General features: G+C 35.5%; 1 non-coding gene across 1 annotated transcript; it reads right to left on the reverse strand.

The window, feature by feature from the left end:
• Nucleotides 1–466: 466 nt before the first annotated feature.
• Nucleotides 467–569, reverse strand: LOC119051554 (U6 spliceosomal RNA). Its single transcript, XR_005082945.2, has one exon. It is a non-coding gene; the product is annotated as a U6 spliceosomal RNA (small nuclear RNA).
• Nucleotides 570–19,866: the final 19,297 nt, after the last annotated feature.

A 19,866-nucleotide genomic window follows, 5' to 3' on the forward strand; every position in this document is an offset into this window, starting at 1 on the left:
TATTCACCAATCCATTGATGAACACTGGGATTATTTAAACCTCTTGGCTACTGTGAGTAGTGCTGCTTTGAACATGGGTAAATAATTTTCTTTTTGATATTCTGCTTTCAATTTTTTTTGGCATGCAGTGGAATTGATAGATCATATGGTAGTCCTATTTTAAATTTTAAGTTTTTTTGAGAAAATTTTCATATTTTTTTCTCATACCAGTTGCACCATCATTTTTTATTCTGACCACTGATACACAAGAGTTGCAATTTCTTTGCATCCTCACTAACACTTGTTATTTCCTGGCTCTTAGCGTACTTTTCTATAGTAGTTAGTAATAGGTGTGAGGTGTGTTTCACCGAAGTTTTGATTTGCATTTCCCTAATGATTAGTAATATTGAGAATCTTTTCATATACTCATTGGCCATTTGCATATCATCTTTGGAGAAGTATCTGTTCGAGCCCTCTGTGCACTTTTAAGAACATGGACTGCTTCAGGAATTGATGTCATCCTTAGACAGGAGCTGTGTTCATTTTCTCTGTACCTTTCCAATTTTAGCATATGTCTTGCCAAAGCAGGCACATGTAGTTGTTGTTTCTTAATGAGAATTTTCAGTGTTTTATTAACATATTTTCCTCTTCTCAATAAACCATCCCCCACTATGCCCCTATACCCGATGTTTTTGTCCTTCAGAAATACAGAAGGGGATGTGTATTTATTCTTAAAACTTATTTGCTCTTCTCAGGTCATCTGCTCTTTACATTGAGTGATCACAGGTAGTCTTTGTGACTTTTGGTTTTTGTTTTGCTTTGTATTTGCTCACATTCCTAGATTTGTGGCAGAGAATAGTTGTAAGGTCTGGTTTGACTCTGCCACTTTAAACAATCTGATCAAGGTGGAGATGAGTAAGGAGCCATATTTCAACCTCACACCTAAAGGGGACATAAATCTTGCTCTTTTAAAAAAAAATTTAATCAGAAGTTCTTAATTTTCTCGCCATTGATGTTCAAATCATTTATGCTTGCACTTCAACCAACATAAATCATTAACACAAAAGAATAGTAAGCAACCTTTAATCAATATCACTTCCTTCTCCGCGACACTGAGAATGAAAGCATACAATTCGTCATCGATCCTGTCTCACAAACATTCACCCAGGCACTTGTGTCTTTCCAGCACTTACCTTGCTCCAGCGACACTGGCCTTCTTTACGTTTTTAGGGTAAATCAAGTTCATTTCCTCCACTAAAACTTTGCACATCTTGTTCTTTTCATCATTACATCATTTTTATTGAGGTCTTGGCTTAATACACTCTCCTTGGAGAGGCCCTCCTGACCCTTAACCAGTGGTGCTACCTCCCAACAGTTACTTTTTACCATTGCATCCACTTTATTTTCTTCACAGCTCAAATCACTTCTGAAATTATGGTATTAATTATTTTCCTGTGTGTTTGTTTCTCGTCAGCCACCATCACCCACCATTCAAATATATGTCTCATGACTGCCTAGGCCTGTTATTTTGGCTGACCTTCATGTCCTCAGTGACCAGAACAGTGCCTATTAATAGCACATATTTAATAAATACTCATATACATTGAATGAATGCACAGTGACAGTGTCAATCAAGGGTCAGGAAACTCTTTCTGGACAAAGCCATATGGTCTCTGTTGCAACTGCTGAACTTTTCCACGGTAATGCTAAAGCAATCAAGGACAATACAAAAGCGAATTAGCATGACTGTGTTGCAACAATATTTTATTTACAGAAACAGAGGTTGGACTGGATTTGGCCTGTGAACCATGGTGTGCTAACTGCTGGAATAGATCATTTGTTAACAACTGTGGTTTTAGGGCACACCAGGATGTTGATTTATATGCTGGTATTTGCCAGAAAATATGTTAGTAATAATAAAGAGCCAAAGATAAAACTGGATGTGCTTCAAATATATAGACAATAATTCAGGTACAGATTAAGAGAATGTTTCATATTTTCTATATATAATTAGGACTCTTGTTCTCTCAGAGGCTTCAATGGAAAGAGAAATTTTGGCATTGAATATAATGTGTAGGTGAAAGACGGTTGAAATCACCTCTCACGTATAGCAATGGTTCTCACACTTGTGTGCAGCAGAGTCACCAGTCACAGCCTAACTGTACCCACAGGGTTTCTGATCCAGTTCATCTGTGGTAGTGCCCGAGACTTTGTGTTTCTGTGTAGTTCCAAGTGATGCTGATGCTGGTGGGACAGAGGCTAGAAAGTGGAGAGAAAAATGTGTGTTGAGATGTGAGTGAGGGCATGTAGGTGATAGTTGGGGGTTATGAAAATGGTAGGTAGGACACAAACAAAAGGGAATTATCCAGAAGAGTGGTATAAATACAGATTAAAGATCAATTGGTTGTACAGATTAAGGAAAAATAGGAACCATAAAACTATGACATTGTTATCTGGGGAAACTAGGGGAATAGCAATTCATTCGGGATCTGAGCAAATAAGGGATTCAAGGAGGAGGTTTGAAGGAAAGATCGTGAATTCTCATTTGTATGCGCTGTGTTTGCGGGGCTTATATCGATCCAAGTGAGATTGTTTAAGAGGCATGGACAAAGCTCAGAAATGACTTCTGGGACCAAGACATATACTTTTGTTAGCAGTCAGGAGATGGGTGGTCATTGAATGCACAGGGAAATGTGAATTATAACACTTAGTGGCGATGAGGGATGAGAAGAGGAGAAAGTCTCAGGAATTCTCAACTGTACCTGGCTAAGTGCATTTTCTTCTTTAACAGAAGTACCAGACTGATAGTCATATAGCTGCACTTGATTAAGCATGGCATTTGCTAATATATTTTTGATATTATATTGGGTAAAGTGAGCTACTCACTTTGACAGTGTATGGTATTAATACCTGGTTTTATGAATGTAGATAAGGGATATTGACACAAGAGAAAACAATGTGAAGGAGGATGACAGAAAGTATAGCAGCGGCCTCTCCCCTCAGCTGTACCCCCATTGATAGATCTGTCAGGACAGATAAATTGATGCTCTGGACATAAAACTGAAGGAAACATGATGAGTGAGGGAAAGTACATGCTAAGATGGAGTACAAGGTTAGATCTTATCTTACCAGAAGAATTTTTTAAAAAGTAAATCTAGCTTTTCATTTAAAAAATGATAAAAAGGAAGATAAAAAAGAAGGCAGAAAGAATTGAAGAATGTGTGGAACTGCCATATCAATATTAGGACAGGAGACATCAACTCAAATGTTTATATAACCTCATTCAATGTACATGGACCAAATCTTCAGATTAAAAAGCAGAGGACTTCAGACTGCATCAAAATAAAAACCAAGACCAAAACCCTATTACGTCTGTGTGATAGGATGTAAACAAACAAACAAACAAATGATATGGTATGCACATAATAATGATAAGAAAATGTATCAGACAAAGTAGACTTTAGGACAAGGGTTATTATCTAAAATAAAGTGGGCATTCTATAGTGATGAAAACAACACATCACCAGAAAGGTGTGCTAATATTAAACATAAACATACCTAATAGGAGAGTTTCAATACACATATAGCAAAAAATGATCAGTTCAAAAAGAGAAATGGAAAAATCTGCAATTAATCTTGTTCATTTTCACTTTCTCTTTCAGTCATTAGCAGAACAACTAGGTAAACAATTCAGTAAATATATATTAGTCTTAAACAACAGACAGCTTAAACTAGTTGATATTTAGAGAATTTTCTTCTTAAAGATTTAAAGCCACAAGCTTTTGGAGGAAGGGCAACAAACCTCCAAGAGGTCCTTCCACATTTCTGACTTTCTGAAATGTATATCGGAAATGTTTTGGGGGATGATAAACGGCCTTCTGGGGGCCTGTGCACCTTTTGTAGCCCACTTCCTGCCGAGGCCTATGTTCAGACTTACAAAAAAACAATAGAATTTTGAGGTGAGGTTAGTGTCCTCTGGCAACTTAATTTCTTCAAAACCTTATTAATTTTATGACTTATTTACTTCTAGTCAGCTTCATGTATGGGTAGCCACATAAAAAGTTCTTTTTGAAACCATTCTCTGACACCTGTATTACCTTGTTTCCTGGTTTCTCCATATATCTCAACAAAACTTGACAACCTTGAGTAAATGAGGCCTACACAGGAAACATTCTAAACCTAATCACTTTACTGAGACTTTTCACCATGATTTTGTGGGAGAAAAAAACACTTAAAAAATTTCATCTTGATGTTCAGGATCTAGAGTCTGTCAATTTTTCCAATATCACAGGCCTTGTATAGGTGGTCTCTCTTTATCGTTATATTTCTGTTCCTACACTGTTTGTCTCATTTCCTAGTTGCTAAACAGACACATTGACAATCAACACATATTAAAATAACCTTTTTCAACCTCTTTCTCCAGCTTAGTATCATTTGCTCAGTCTTATAAATTACTGCAGGCAAAAGGTATATCAAATATTTTGCATTTAAATGACATGGATAAAGAGCCACGAAATGGTTGTATGTGTTGTCTTGTTGTCTTCCATTCAGTCACTGGGCCAGTGCTACATATTGGAAAATTTTTTGCAATGTCATTCCAGTTCCAGTATCAATTTCAATGTTAATAACAGTAAGTCAGGCTGGCTGCTAAAATAATACAGGATCTTAGTGGCTTTAAATAATTAGGCTACTTAGTGTGCGTGCATGTGTGTGCGTGCACCAACCCGGACACATAGCAGGGAAGGAGGATGTAGAGGGAAGGAGTGGGACAAGGAGAATTGATGCTCCGACCTGTGCTGGTGTCTTTAGAAAGGTGGATTTTAGAGGGCCGATCAAAGCTAAAAACTGGATCCAACTGCTACTTGAACTCTGAACTGCTGCTGCCCACTTAAAGAGCCATTGCCAATGTGCTGCGTACAGGAGCCATACCCCAACCAAGAAGATGCTGATCCCTGCTTCTTCTGTCCCCTGCCCTTCTGGGCACAAGCAGCAAGAAGCCAGCTTACAGTGAGAAATATAACTGTAGATTTCCATACCCGGCATTAGAAATAACTCTAGAGCATGGGTGGATTTTGAGTTGAGCAACTAAGAGATGCAATGTTGTCTGACCCACTGATTGTACAGGTGTGCTTGCCTCTTACCCCAGTTCTGGTAACTGAGAACTAATAATATCAGTTCATAAAATTATATACAGCATTGTAATTGGAAGGTTAGTGATTTCTCAAGTAAAATTCCATGAGTCCAGTCTCTAGCTGGTAACGTGATTAGGACTCTGGTTACACTGGGAGAAAGGTGCTGCATTACTTTGGCCAGCACACACCTTCCCCAACCCTATCTACAACCCCTGGGATGGATTTCACAGTGGGGTCCCAGATTCTGCCATTTTTTTCCCACTGAAAAACCTTGGCTTGGAAAACCGAACACATGTAATTAATTATCTCATTCAAAGTAGCATCTTCCGCTGTTTGGCTTGAAATCGGCTCATCCCATGAGTTGGTTTTGTCCAAATGTCCAATTTCTAGTTTCCTCTCAACAATGGAGTTTCTCAAGAAAGTTCCACATCCAAAAATAATTATATTTTCCAAGCATTGCCAAAGTTGATAAGTTCTTAACAGTGTTCCATTTATTTATTGCTTTAAAAAACTAGTTTCGAACAACAATTTTATTAGGTTACGTAACTGTGTGGGTTAGAAATATGGGCAGGGTTCAGTGAGCAGTTCTGCTCACATATTATCAACACAAGCTACTCAGTGCTTTTTAACTGAGGGTTGGGTTTGTCTGGAGGGTCCACAATAGCTTCATTTATAAGGCTGCCATCCTCTAGGCTGAGCTCAGGGGGAACCTCTTCCTGTCGATGGAGTTACAGGGATTCTATATTATCTCTCCAACAGGCTAATGGGGGCATTTTCCATGGTGGCTCAGGTCTCAAAGAGACCAAGACACAAACCATCATTCTTAAAGGCAAGACTCAGAAATGATAGAGTCACTTCTTCCATAAGCAACACAAAGGAAATATATTCTCCAAGTTACCTATGTCATTCATAGGAGATAACTATAAAGGAGACATTTTTCCAAATACATGCAGGCAGAATTAATTAGATTAGCTTATGCTAATGAACTGACTATTTAGGCTTTCTTAAGTATGTCAGCATTCTCAGAAACAGAAAACAGAAACTAGGCTTGGAAGCGTGAAGGTTTGCTTTCCTGCTGATTTTGTTTCAAACAGTAGGAAGAAATAAAAGACATTGCCCTTGTGCTCAATGTCTCAAACAGTCATCTAACACTGTGTCTTAATTTGGGGATTGAGAAGTTGAGTCCAGCCACAGGTGAAACTCCAGATGGGAGCAATCCAGAGGAAAGGTTGTTTAGTTTGGTCCTGTGTTTAAATTTTGTGCCTTTCCCCCAACAATCTGAGCAGAGAATCTGTTTTTTCAACATTAATATACTAATGGTCCAATTTGGGCTACAAAATCTGAGGCCTTTTACCTTGTGTCTGAAATATACGCAACCACTCACCCTTGAACATGCAACGCCTTTAACTTGTTCCTTGTCTCAGCTCCCTATACCTTCCTGATACAGCCCCATCCGTCTTTTAAGAAGCTTATTATTATCATTATCATTATTTTGCTTTAGTAAGGGGTGGAAAGGAAGTCTTCATTATGTAAAATGTGATATATAAATCTATGGGGAGTGCTTCTAAAAGTAGAATGTCTGCCAAGTTCTCCAGCAACTTTACCAGTATGCAATTAAGTACTCATTTAAACTATAGTTTTTGTTTGTGTGAAGGGAGAGTGTGGAACTCAGAAATAGAAGTTGTTGTAGGGTAGTTTTTCTTTCTGTATTTTCAAATTATATGTTAGACTCTGGTTTTGACAGCTGTGACTTTTAAAGGAACAAAACTTGATTTTCACTTCTAGTAATATGGTGGCCTAGATGACCCAAAAAGGCCTCGTAGTGCAGAATACATAAATGTCCTAGATAAAGTATAAGATTGAGTGTGAAATAAGACAGTCTTCAGAGGCTAGGGACTAAGAATAAAAGCAAGTTTAGAACAATACTTAGAATTGACTATGGCATAGGTTCTGAAGCATCTGAGTATTCCTGGGGGCTTAGAGCTAAATATTTAAGTCTGTGCTTTTGTCGTAGACTGGGGAGAAGGCCTGAGATCTGTGTAGTGCAGGTAGGTGTGATCCAAGACCTCAGTACTAAGTCTGCATTTAGGAAGCTGACACAAACAGTAAACTGAAGGAAGAATAATGCAGAGGGAGATATACAGGACAGGTGTGTGTCTCATGCTTGACTTTGAATACCAGGTAAAGTAAGAAAAATATATATGTATAAATTGTGTATACATGCATGTATATATACATATGTACACATACTCAATTACTTTGAGAATTGCTTTAAAAAACCTGATCCTATATAAATTACAGACAAATTTATGTATCTGTGAGATTAAAACTCTCTCTTGGTTTAAAGTTATTCTGCATTGCTTAAATGCTTCCATGTTAAGAGTAGAGGAATAGAGATGCTCTCTGGTGAAATATAATAAGAACCCCAGGAATCAAAGATATTTTACAGATGGCGTTGCAAAAAGTATGAACTTCGGGGTCATTTATGATTTCATATCACTTATTGAAAATTTCTTCTGTATCTGTGAAATATGTCATTGGTATTTTAATAGCAATTATGTTCAATCTATAGATTGCTTTAAGCAGTATGGACATTTTAGTGATGTTGATTCTTCCAATCTATGAACACAGTATATGCCTCTATTTGTTTATATCTTCCTTAATTTCTCTCTTCAATGTTCTGTAGTTTTCTGAGGACAGGTATTTTACCTCATTGGTTAAGTTTACTCCTAGGTACTTTAGTTTTCTCCTTGCTATAGTAAATGGGATTTTCCCCCTAGTTTCTGATTTCTGAGTTTTGACTTTGTACTTTGCTGTTTTGCCAAATTCATGTACTAGATTGGGTTGTTTTTTGGTGGAGCCTATGGAGTTTTCTATGTACACTATGATGTCATCTGCAAACAATGGTAGCTTTACTTCTTAATAAACGAAACAAACAATTGAGCAAAATAGAACTAGAAATATGGAAATAAGGGGCAAATTGACAGTGACCAGAGGGGAGGGGAGAGAGAGATAAGAGGAAAGAAGGAGAAGGGTCTAGTTAAGGAACATGAATAAAAGGACCATAAATATGAACAACAGGGTCAGGACCAACTGAGGGAGCAGAGGGGGTACAGTGGGCAGAGTGGGGGTGAGTAACCAGGGAAACACTGGGACAACTGTAATCAAACAACAGTAAAAAGTATGAACTTCACAGTAGCAACAATAAAAAAAGAATAGATTTTTAAAATCTAGTATATAAGAAAGACACTATGAATAGAGATTATGGTGAAAGTTAAAATAAAACAAAACAGTTTGATCGAATATATTAAGACAGCAGAGCTTGAATTTATCAGATATAAATATTGTATTTAAACATTAATATTACTATTTAAAGATTATATTATATATGTGAAGAAGGAATAAGTAACTATCAAATTAACAGATGTATTTGTAAGACCCACTTTTTCCCTCTGTTTACTTTACATAATAATCATATTTTTAAGTGGCCTAGGTATATTATTAGTTCTTTCTTTTAATCATAGATATTTATTTTATTTCCTTTAGGCATATCTAGTAATTTTTAATTTAATGGCAGACATTGTAATGAGTCATGGAGGCTATAGATTGTTGTGTTCAATCAGTGAAAGTCCTCTTTACTCTTGTTAAGAAAGAGTGAGAAAATGGTGGGCTGTCATTTAAAATTCAGGTTGTATGTATGTATGTATGTATGTATGTATGTATTTTTGTCTAACCTGAGATGAGCCCAACAAGGATTTTCATGGTCAGTCTCAGTTGCCTGGGGGACAGGCGGGGCAGAAACTGCAGGAGGCATTGCTCTGACTTTAGACTTTTCCACTCATGTTCATCTCCTCCTAATCCATGTAGCTTTAATTTATAGAAAAGTCTTGAGAGAAAACAGAAATTGTATCTGATGCAGGACTTCTTCCCTGTAGGTCTTTGCTTCCTAAGAAACACAAGGTTTTGACTTAAATCTGTAGCTTCTCAAGCCACCAGAGCACCCGGGATATATCTTGTGGGAAAAATAACCATGGTTTTTGTTCCCTCAAGTTTTTAATTCATTTTGTCAGTACCAATGACTGTTAAATCCTTTGCATATTTCTGTTACTCTAGCAGTGCTGATCTGCCTGAGCTGGATACTCAATTTGCATAGAAAATCAGAAAGTTCCACCCCCACCCCCAAAGTGTAAAAGCTGTAGATTTTTAACTTGAATCAGAGGTGTTCACTCCAGAATTTTAATTGCTAATGTTCATTGTTCCAATAACTCTATTATGCCCTTAAATTATGAGATTTATAAATTTTCTAGTTGTTGCTATTATTGTCCTGCCATGAACTTCTACCTCTTACCTGTAATTCTTGCATGTCCCTGATGACTAATGATGTTGAGCACAATGTAATAGGTTTATTGGCCATTCAGATATCCTCTTTCATTTGTCTTGATTAGTTTTTCATTGTTTCTTATAACTTTTCTTTTTGATTTATGGGTTATTTTTATATACTGAATAATTCTTTTGATGTGTATATATATTGCAAGTAACTTCTCCTGGTCTAAAGCCTAACTAACTGTTTGCTCTATTCATTGATAAGCAGAAGGTTATAATTATGATGTAATTAGTCTTATATAATTATATTTTTGATAGAATTAATTATAGTTCAATATAATTTTATTATATATTTTTATTTTGTATATACCTTTTCTTATTCCATAATCATTAATATTTTTTATTGTTGTTCAGTTACAGTTGTCCCCACTTTCTCCCCATTATTCTCCCCCATCCTACCCACCCCTCCAACCTCCCACATGGAGTCCTCACCTCCTGCCAAATTGTCTTCCTCCACGTTCATTTATACATGTTCCTTGATGAGCCTTCCCCTTCCTTCCCATGTTATTCCCCTCCCCCCTCCCCTCTGGTCACTGTCAGTTGGTTCTTTCTTACTGTCAGGTTCTATTTTGCTCACTTGTTTATTTTGTTGACTAGGTTACACTTATAGTGAGATCATATGGTATTTCTCTTATTTCACTTAGCATAACATTAGCATATTCTTTGATGGTAAACTTCTTGGAAATTTATTGTTTTTTTTCTTATATGTGGATTAAAAAATAGCCACCAATTATTGTTACATGGGGTGATGTAGTTATGTTACATTGGTTTTCAATTGGACTATCCAAATGATCCAACACAATTTGGTGAAAGACTGTGTGTTCTACTCGACAACTATATCATAAATCAAAAGTTAATATGTTACCAAATTCTATTCTGCCTCATTTGTTGCCTTAATTACTATAAATGTATTATAAATTTTAATAGATGAAATAATTAAATCTTATAACTGAGTTTATCCTCAACACTGTCATAGCTTGTCATAGCTCATTTCTGTTTGTAAATGGGTTCAAGTATTATCTCATCAAGAAATCATCCATTTATATCCCCCTTAAATCTGGGGCGGCCTTGTAACTTGCATGGCCAATAAAATGTAGCAGAAGAGACGCTATGCCAGTCCAAGCCCAGGCCTCAGGAGACCTTGCAATCTTCCACCCTGTCTCTGAATCTCTTTCTTGCCATGACGCCATCACCAGGCTAATTTACTGGGGGGATAGAAGAGCAAAGGCAAGGTCTTCAAACCAACAGTCAGCCAGTCCCTGGAAACAAAGCTCCCTAATTAGGTGTAGAAGCATGACTGAGTTTAGCTAATACAAAGTGTGTCTATATAGACTCACAGGCCAATAAGCAGAATACGGAGCTGCACAGGACATTGTATATGATTCAGGATACAGTGCATAGGACATTGTATGTCACTATAATGTGGAGGTATTTTTTCATAACATTTCAAACACATGACCAATATAGATTTGCATTATAAATCAATTTGAGTATAATCATTATATTTATAATATTAAATCTTGTGTTTCATGAATATAGTTTCCTTTTTAATATATTTTATTGATTATGCCATTACAGTTGTCCTATCCCCCCCTTCATTCCCCTCCACTCTGCACACCCCCTCCCCCACCATTCCCCCCCTTTAGTTTATGTCCACGTGTCTCAAGTTCTTTAGATTCTATATTTCCCATACTATTCTTGCCCTCCCCCTATCTATTTTCTACCTACTGTCTATGCTACTTATTCTCTGAACCTTCTCCCCCCTGCTCCTCCTCCCACTCCCCTGTTGCTAACCCTCCACGTGATCTTCATTTCTATGGTTCTGCTCCTGATCTAGCTGTCCTCTTAGTTTGCTTTTGTTTTAGGTGTGGTTCTTAATAACTGTGAGTTTGCTGTCCTTTCACTGTTCATCTTTTTTATCTTCTTTTTCTTAGGTAAGTCCCTTTAACATTTCATATAATAAGGGCTTGGTGATGATGAACTCCTTGAATTTGATCTTATCTGAGAAGCACTTGATCTGCCCTTCCATTCTAAATGAAAGCTTTGCTGGATAAAGCAATCTTGGATGTAGGTCTTTGGATTTCATGACTTGGAATACTTCTTTCCAGCCCCTTTTTGCCTATAAGGTCTCTTTTGAAAAATTAGCTGACAGTCTGATGGGAGCTCCTTTGTAGGTGACTGTCCCCTTATCTCTTGCTGCTTCTAGGATTCTCTCCTTCATTTTAATATTGGCTAATGTAATGATGATGTGCCTTGGTGTGTTTCTTCTTGGGTCCAACTTCTTTGGGACTCTCTGAGCTTCCTGGATTTCCTGGAAGTCTATTGCCTTTGGGGAAATTCTCCTTAATTATTTGTTCAAATAAGTTTTCCACTTGTCGCTCTTCCTCTTCCCCTTCTGGTACCCCTATAATTTGGATGTTGGAACATTTAAAGGTGTCCTGAAGGTTCCTAAGCCTCTCTTCATTTTTTTGAATTCTTGTTTCTTCATCCTTTTCTGTTTGGTCATTTTTTTCTTCCTTCTGGTCCCAGTTTCCTTTCCATCACTATTGGTTTCCTGTGCATTTCCATCCATTTCAATTAGTTTAGCCTTCACTTGTTCCTCTAATTTGTGACTAAAATCAACCAGTTCTGTGAGCATTCTGATCACCAGTGTTTTGGACTGTGCATCTGATAGGTTGGCTATCTCTTGGTCGCTTAGAGTTATCGGGTCTGGGGCTTTGAGCTGTTCTTCTTGAGCCATAATATTTTGGTCTGTTCATGCCTGTTACATAGCATATGAGGAGCGGAACCCTAGATGTTCACCAGGGTGGGACAACTCAGTCACTAGGTTATGACACTGTATGTAGGGGTGGGGTCAAAGAGGAGCAATAGCGGTCCCCTCTGCTGCTTCCCACTGCTGGGGCCTGAGGGGCCATTCTCACTGCTTGCTCATTCACCTGGTTTCTCTGCACACGAATGTGTGACCGTGGTCAGCCAGCCGCCTTGCGCCCTCACCGGGTCTGCCCATTGCAACCCCATGCCTGGGATCTGCCAACCACTGCCAGCACCTGGGTGGGTCTGGCTGAGTTTTCTTTTGCAACCCTGCTCTGTCAGTCGCTGGCTCCGCCCCTCTTACCAGTCTGGCTGAAGGGTTCGTTGTTGTCGGACTTCCATATGGTTCAATTTTCTGTGTTTTGGTTGCGTTTTTGTTACTAAAACTTTATTGTCTTTAAACCTGGTTGTGCAAGGAGGCACAGTGTTTCCATCTACACCTTCCAAATAAGTAAAATTTGTCACCCAAGTCACTTGCTGTACTCCTGTGTCACCACATTGGCTCGCCCTATAGATTACCTTTTGTTAATTTAAATATTTAATTTCTCAGCAAAATGGTAGAGGTCTTACATTATTTTAGATTTATTCCTAGGTATTCAATTATTGATTATTGATACGCTTGTCTATTTGTCTTTTAAACTTATTTTAAGAGCATTATTACAATATAAAAATATACTAGTTTTTGTATAGTGACATTATATTTTCATAAAATTGCTAAGTTCACTTAAAAACTCTAACAGTGGGCCCTGGCTAGTGTAGATCAGTGGGTTGAGCGCGAGCCTGTGAACCAGAGTATCGCAGTTCGATTCCTAGTCAGGGCACATGCCTGGGTTGCAGGCCAGTTCCCAGCGGGGGACACACAAGAGGCAACTATACACTGGTATTTCTCTCCCTTCTCCTTCCTTTCCCCTCTAAAGATAAATAAATAATATCATAAAAAACCCTCTAACAGTGTACCAAAATATAGTTTTTCTTTTGTATATAAAGAAAATATTTGCAATTAATAGCAGTCTTTTTTCTTTGTTTTTAAACCATGTCTTAATTATTCTACCTGCTTCTCTGTACTAACACATATTTGTAGTCCAGTGGTGAACAGACTATCCAATAGAATATTTTTGTCAGTCATTTATAGCTACTCTATATAAAATTATGAAAGTACTATTTTATTTCAAAATTTCTAAGAGTTATTACTTCCATAAATTGCTGATAAATTGTATCAGATACTCTTTGTATTTATGGGATGTTCATATTATTTTGCATCTATGTCTGTGGGAGAAGTTGATTTGCTTAATATCTTTTCTAATCATTTCTAATAACCTCTTTACTAATGTTCTGAGTATTGGTGTCCTGCTGTCCTCCTGGTCACCTACAAAGACTCATAGACCTGTTTGGAAGTAGTTACTCCTGATGGTATGTAAACATGGAGATTTCCATGTTGGAATGACTCAACCCTGGAATCAATTAAGTAGTTGTAGCATAAGGAGATATTTTATTTCTCCTTATATTAGGATGTATTTATTTTTTGGTCAGTTGTCAAATGCACTGTCATGCTTCATAATAGGTCTGTATCTTTTTAATTTAAGTAGAATCAATATTTGTGCTTCTATTTTTATTCCAACTATTAGTCTCTTTTTGAAAAAAGAAAACCTATCTCACCAAAGGTTTGTGACTTTTAGTAGTGTTTTGGAGTATAATTGTTGGTGGTGGTCTTTTCTAGTGATGTTCTATATTTTATCAATATCAAATTCTATATTATTTTTTCTGTTTAACTTTAATTTGCTATTCTATTTCTATCTTCTATAGATAATTGATTTTTAACCTTCTTTTATAAATACATAAGCATATCATTGATTCTTTTGCAACTTCTTATACGTACTATTTTTCTTTCACTGAATTTAATGTTTAAAATATTGTCGAATTTTTATAATTTTAATCCATTCATCATTTAGAAATACATTTCAATTCCAAATCATTTCTGATTATTAATGCTATTTTATTATCAATTTTTGATGGTTTCATTTTCACAAGGGGAAATGTCATTATATCAGTCATTTCACATTTGTTTTGTGGTATAGATCTTAATAATTTTCATAAAAGTTTTATGTGCAGTTGAAAAATATATATTCTACAGTTTTGAGGTGTAGTGATTTATGCATCAGTTCCATGTATTCATGTTGCTCAAATGTAGTACAGGACTTAATGTTTAGCATTTGATGAGTTACTGAGACAAAGTCATCCACTATGTCTTTACTTGAAGTGGTCAGAAGGAGGAATGACAAAGAGCTACAGTGAATCTTTCCAGAGAGATAGATAAATGTTCATTGTTGTGATTGTAGTGATGGTCTCCAGTGTGTGTGTGTGTGTGTGTGTGTGTGTGTGTGTGTACCAGATAGTACACATTTAACATACCAAATTTATGTATATAAACAATATCCCAAAAAAGAAAATAAACAAGAAAATGCACATGATTATCTCAATATGTGCTGAAAATTACTTGATAAATTTCAACATTCATGTAAGAAGATATTAGTGTATTAGAAAATTTCTTAACCTATGATAGAAAATAGTGTGCCCCCCACGCACATATATGTATTTAGTAACTCTTCTTCAAAGGTTGACCTTTTCTTAAGAATTTTCCTGATGACAGACAGAACGTAATGTACAGACACCTGATGTATAAAATAGCTATTGGCCACTTCATTAAATGAAATTAATTCTAAATTGAGTAACTTTCCCCAAGGATATTTCTGTTTCTTTGAACAAGTGTGTCTTTTCTGGCTCTCTTCCACCTGCTCAAAAAGCCTTAGAATTGTTGTACTGCCTTCAGTAAGTTTTGTCAGCTAGAAGGAAACTTCATAAGCTACTGCTCCGATGCAACAATTAGTTATTTTTTCTATTTCATTTCAGTATAAATTAACTTATCCCTGTGCAGGTAGCATTAAAGCTAATAACCCTAAAAGGATTAACATTGGAAAGTAATGCTGCCAGTGACAAAGCTCATTAACAGCCTTTATCACTACAACCTGATGAACCACATCTGGGATCATTGGCATAATGATAATACATTTGTTTCTTTAGCCAAGTATTCCTCATTTCACTCTCTATTGATTATTTATGGGTCCAGTTTAGCCAATTAAATTCTCCTTTCACTACCAATTTCTAAAATTGATAGTACAGAGCTCCGATGTCAGTGTACCTCTGCTCTGTGTAGTTAAAAGCTGCATTAGGGAGACAAGAAATAGAGAAGCAGAAAGAGATAGTGTTATCCTAGAGTGTGGGTCATAAAACAACATGCAGAGTGAATAATAATTCTTTTGGGCTTCCACTTATTTCTTTTAAGTGGAGTGGCTGGAATTTATTTAAAACCTAATTATATCTTATACCCCTGATATAGTCTTGTTGATTCATTTCCATAAAAAAACTTTCAGTTATTTTATTTTCATGACAAGTAACAGAGCACCCAAATAATAACAAAACAAAAAAGATTAAGTTATTTCATGTAAGACATAGATTGGAATTAGAGTTTCACATCTGGAAAAGTAGCTAAAGTATATGGTGAAGGACATTTTTGCTTGGCTTCTACTCTTCCATTCCCAGGATATCAGTTTTTTTGTTTTTTGCACCCATAAACACTCATTGTTGTAAGATGATTTCAATAACTCTAGGCATCAGGACCCCATTCAAAGGCTTGACACAGGGTAGAAACTAGGACAGTAAAAGTGAATTACCACGTGATTCCCTCTTCTGTCATCAGAAAAGAAAGTATAGTGGACACATGGACAAAAACTGAGGGAGGTGAAAATGGGAGGGAGGTGGGGAGTACTACGGGAGTGGGCTGGAATGAGAGTACAAGACAAAAAACTTTCCTTGAACAACAATTAAAATAAATAAAATAAATTAAAAAGAAAAGAAACAGTCCTAGATGACCTTCTCTTACTTCTCATTGGCCAAAAATTGATTAGTATATTCATGTCTTCATAGGAGAGAGATTGGGGATCTTCATGGATTTTTCTATTAGTTTTTAGTAAGAAAGCCATGGATAATAGCTTTTGAGTGGCCAGCTAAAAGTGTATTTAAGAGGAAGAAGGTTCCTTTTCTGGTAAGTGGAAATCTCCATGGAACTTTCTTTCTCCATTCTTATCCTGAGTTTACCATGTACATTTCATGGAGGGACAAATCTGAATTCAAGTACTTGGAGTTATGTTAGTATTTCCAGCTGAGTTCTAATGGAACATTAGGATCTACTGTAATGAGAATGGCCCAGGAATTCATCATCCAGAATGCACGTTTTAATAGTGAAATGGGCACTACCGATACTCATTCTTGGACAACTGAAGATCAGTAATATCCCAAGCAAATGAGGTGTACGATCACCTTGTTTTTCAAAGTTTTTATTGTATTTTTTCCATTACCATTTAGTCCCCTTATACCCTCTCCCATCCACAGTGAATACGCGGGTGTCCATGTCCATCAGTCCTTTTTCCTTTTGCTCAATCCCTCCACCCACTAACCTTCCCCCACCCATCAAGCTCTCCATTTGCTCTCAATCTATGAGTCTGTCTCTATTTTGTTTGTTACTTTAATGTGTTCATTAGATGTCACATATGAGTGAAATCGTATAGTATCTATCTTTCTCTGACTGGTTTATTTCACTTAGCATAATGTTCTCCAGGTCTATCCATGCTGTTGCAAAAGGTAAAATTTTCTTCTTCTATTATGACTGAGTAGTATTCCATCGTGTAAATGTCCCATAGTTGTTGTATCCACTCATCTATTGATGGACATTTGGGCTGCTGCCATATCTTTGCGATTGTAAATAAAACAGCAATGCACATTGGGCATTTTTCTCCTTTTGAATTAGTGTTTAGGGTTGCTTTGGAGGATTCATTGCTATATGGTCTATAATAGTTCCCTTAATCATTACTGATGGACATTTAACCACCCTTTTCCTCTATTTTCAGTATTAATATTACTAAGTCACATGTTTTGATAATGATACAGAATTATAAAATTAACCTCTCTACAGTGAGACAGACATGAACAAAATAAATAAAAGTAGAAGCTATATTTGAAGAGGTTCTCCCTAATCTCCTCACCAAAAGTGGTGGTCCTAGGTAAAACAAGTGAGAACATTCTAAGTTTTCACAGAGATTTGCAAGTAAGATGGGAGGAAGAATAAGGGAGCAGTCTGGGAGGAATATGAAAATGTTTTTTTCTTATAGAAGACTATTCTTCCACATGCTTCTCCATCTCTTTATAATGAGTGCTCCTACTGCTTTTTACAAGGCAAATTTTTATTTCTTATTTGATTATATCTAAAAGCCTCACTTTCCTAAATAAAAAATATCCTTCATCAAATGGTCATTCTCTTATACATATTCAGTGATTTGGTATCCATCTTTCAGAATAACTAGTACAGCAGTTGTGCTGGTATTATTTGTTGAGTATTTGATTATTGTTTATTTGCTCTACATTGTAAATTCTCTATAATGACAGTTAAATAATTAATTTGTTAAGTATTCATTGAATGCTTGAAATACATCCAATATATAAGTAAATAAATATATAAAGAAAAGCTACATAACATAATTTTAAAAAATATGTATGTCTAAAGGAATACAGAGTACCAGGACATAGACAGAAGAAAATAGCATGTAAATAAATTTAAATGTACTAATTTCTCTACTTTTTATAGCACATGGTAATATTAAAAAGTTGGTAAGCTAAAATATAGATGTTTTGGTCTACTATTAAAAATGTAAAGACAAGTAATAAGTTAAAATTAGACTCAGTAAATTGCAAATGACTAAAAGAGGAAACAAAAGGAAATGTAAACAGTATAGCAAATATAAATATGACAGAAGATAGATATAAAGTATATAAAGTTAACTTTCTTCAATTCTTCAGTAAACTAGAAAATTGGCAAAGTAAATGGAAAAATATTCTTAAGAAATATTATTATTGTTTTATAAAAGAGATACATATAAAGAAAGTGACACATTACTATTGAAAGTAATAACTATTGACAAAAATACACAAGACAAATGCAAACAAATATTAGACAGGTCTTGACATTAACATCATGTGATGGTTTAATTAAAGGCCAAAAGCTTTATATGAAACAAATTGTGGTGTGTCTTATAATTATGTATATTCGATTTCAAAAATATATAACGGTTACTAATTTTTATACACCAGATAACTTGGCACCAAAAAACATAGATCCAAAACTGGAAGAAATTAAAGAAGAATTAAAAATTTAATACTGTTGGCCATATCAGATAAAAAACATTAAAATAAGTAAGATTATAGGGGCTTTGATTAATAATTCTTCAAATAAAATACATACTTTTTTAAACCTTGCTTAAATTAATTTTAAGATATTTGTATATTAAGCCACAAAAACATCACAGCAAATTCCCCAAACTCTAAGCTATATATTACAATCTTTCTGAAAATTAATAGGAAAAGGTATTATTAGCAAATTAACTAAGATAAGTTTATGCAGTTTAAAATATTTCTCAAAGAACTCTTGATTTACAGAACTGGAATTTTATAATTTGTTTATTAATTTTGAGGATAATTTTTAGAGCAGTTTCAAATTTATAATAAAATTGAAAGGAAAGTGCAGCTTTCTCATGTGCCATTATCCTTACGTATATATGGGCTCCCCATTGTCAAACCACCAGCCAGAATGTTTTTTGGTTTTCTAACCAAGGATGAACCTACACTGACACATCATCATTACTTAAAGTCCACAGTTTACCTTAAGGTTCAGTCCTGTGTTGCATATTCTTTGAGTTTGGATAAATGTATAATGGCACCCATCCTCCCTATAATGCCATGCAGAGTATCTTCTCAATACTCTTCTATGTCCAGTATTGTCTTAATAGTATTGTCTTAATAGTATTGTCTTAATACTCTTCTATGCCCAGTCTGTTCTCTCCCTTCCTCTACCAATTTACTTTTTGATGTAAGTGATACATAGTCAAACCCACAGAGTAAAACTAAATTCAGTCTAAAAGGACCAATTTTTACCTCAAACATTTATATGACCTAAAAAGGAAAGAATGGAAATTTGTAAAATAGTAAATTCAATGTGTTTGCAATGAAAGAAGAAAGAAAGAAAAATTGGGAGGAAGGAATTTGTAAATATAAATTTTGACATATTTATGGACAAAATAATTAGAGCATAAGTAATTTAAAGTACAGTTAATTCTTAAAGAAACAAAACAATAAAGCAAGTCACTAAATAAAGCAAAAGCAAGATGAAACAGCTTACAGAATAGAACTGAGAATTCAGAAATAATCATAGAGGGAAGGTTATAGAAAGAAGTAGTAGGAAAAATTCTTCACAGTCACACATTCAAATGAATTTGAAAATCTGTATAAAATAGATGATTTCTCAGAAAATATCAATAACAAAGAAATGAATTTGGATAGAAAAGAAAATATAACCACATAAGTAATTATAGAATATATTAAGGAGGTTAAAAAATAGTGCCAAGTGCAGGTGCTTTTACAGTTACTTAAAGTCTCCAAAAGACAGGTATTTTTAAGT

This window comes from Artibeus jamaicensis, unplaced genomic scaffold (assembly GCF_021234435.1).
Source record: "Artibeus jamaicensis isolate MK-2021 breed Jamaican fruit bat unplaced genomic scaffold, CSHL_Jam_final contig_519, whole genome shotgun sequence".
In the NCBI taxonomy this organism is placed as follows: domain Eukaryota; kingdom Metazoa; phylum Chordata; class Mammalia; order Chiroptera; family Phyllostomidae; genus Artibeus; species Artibeus jamaicensis.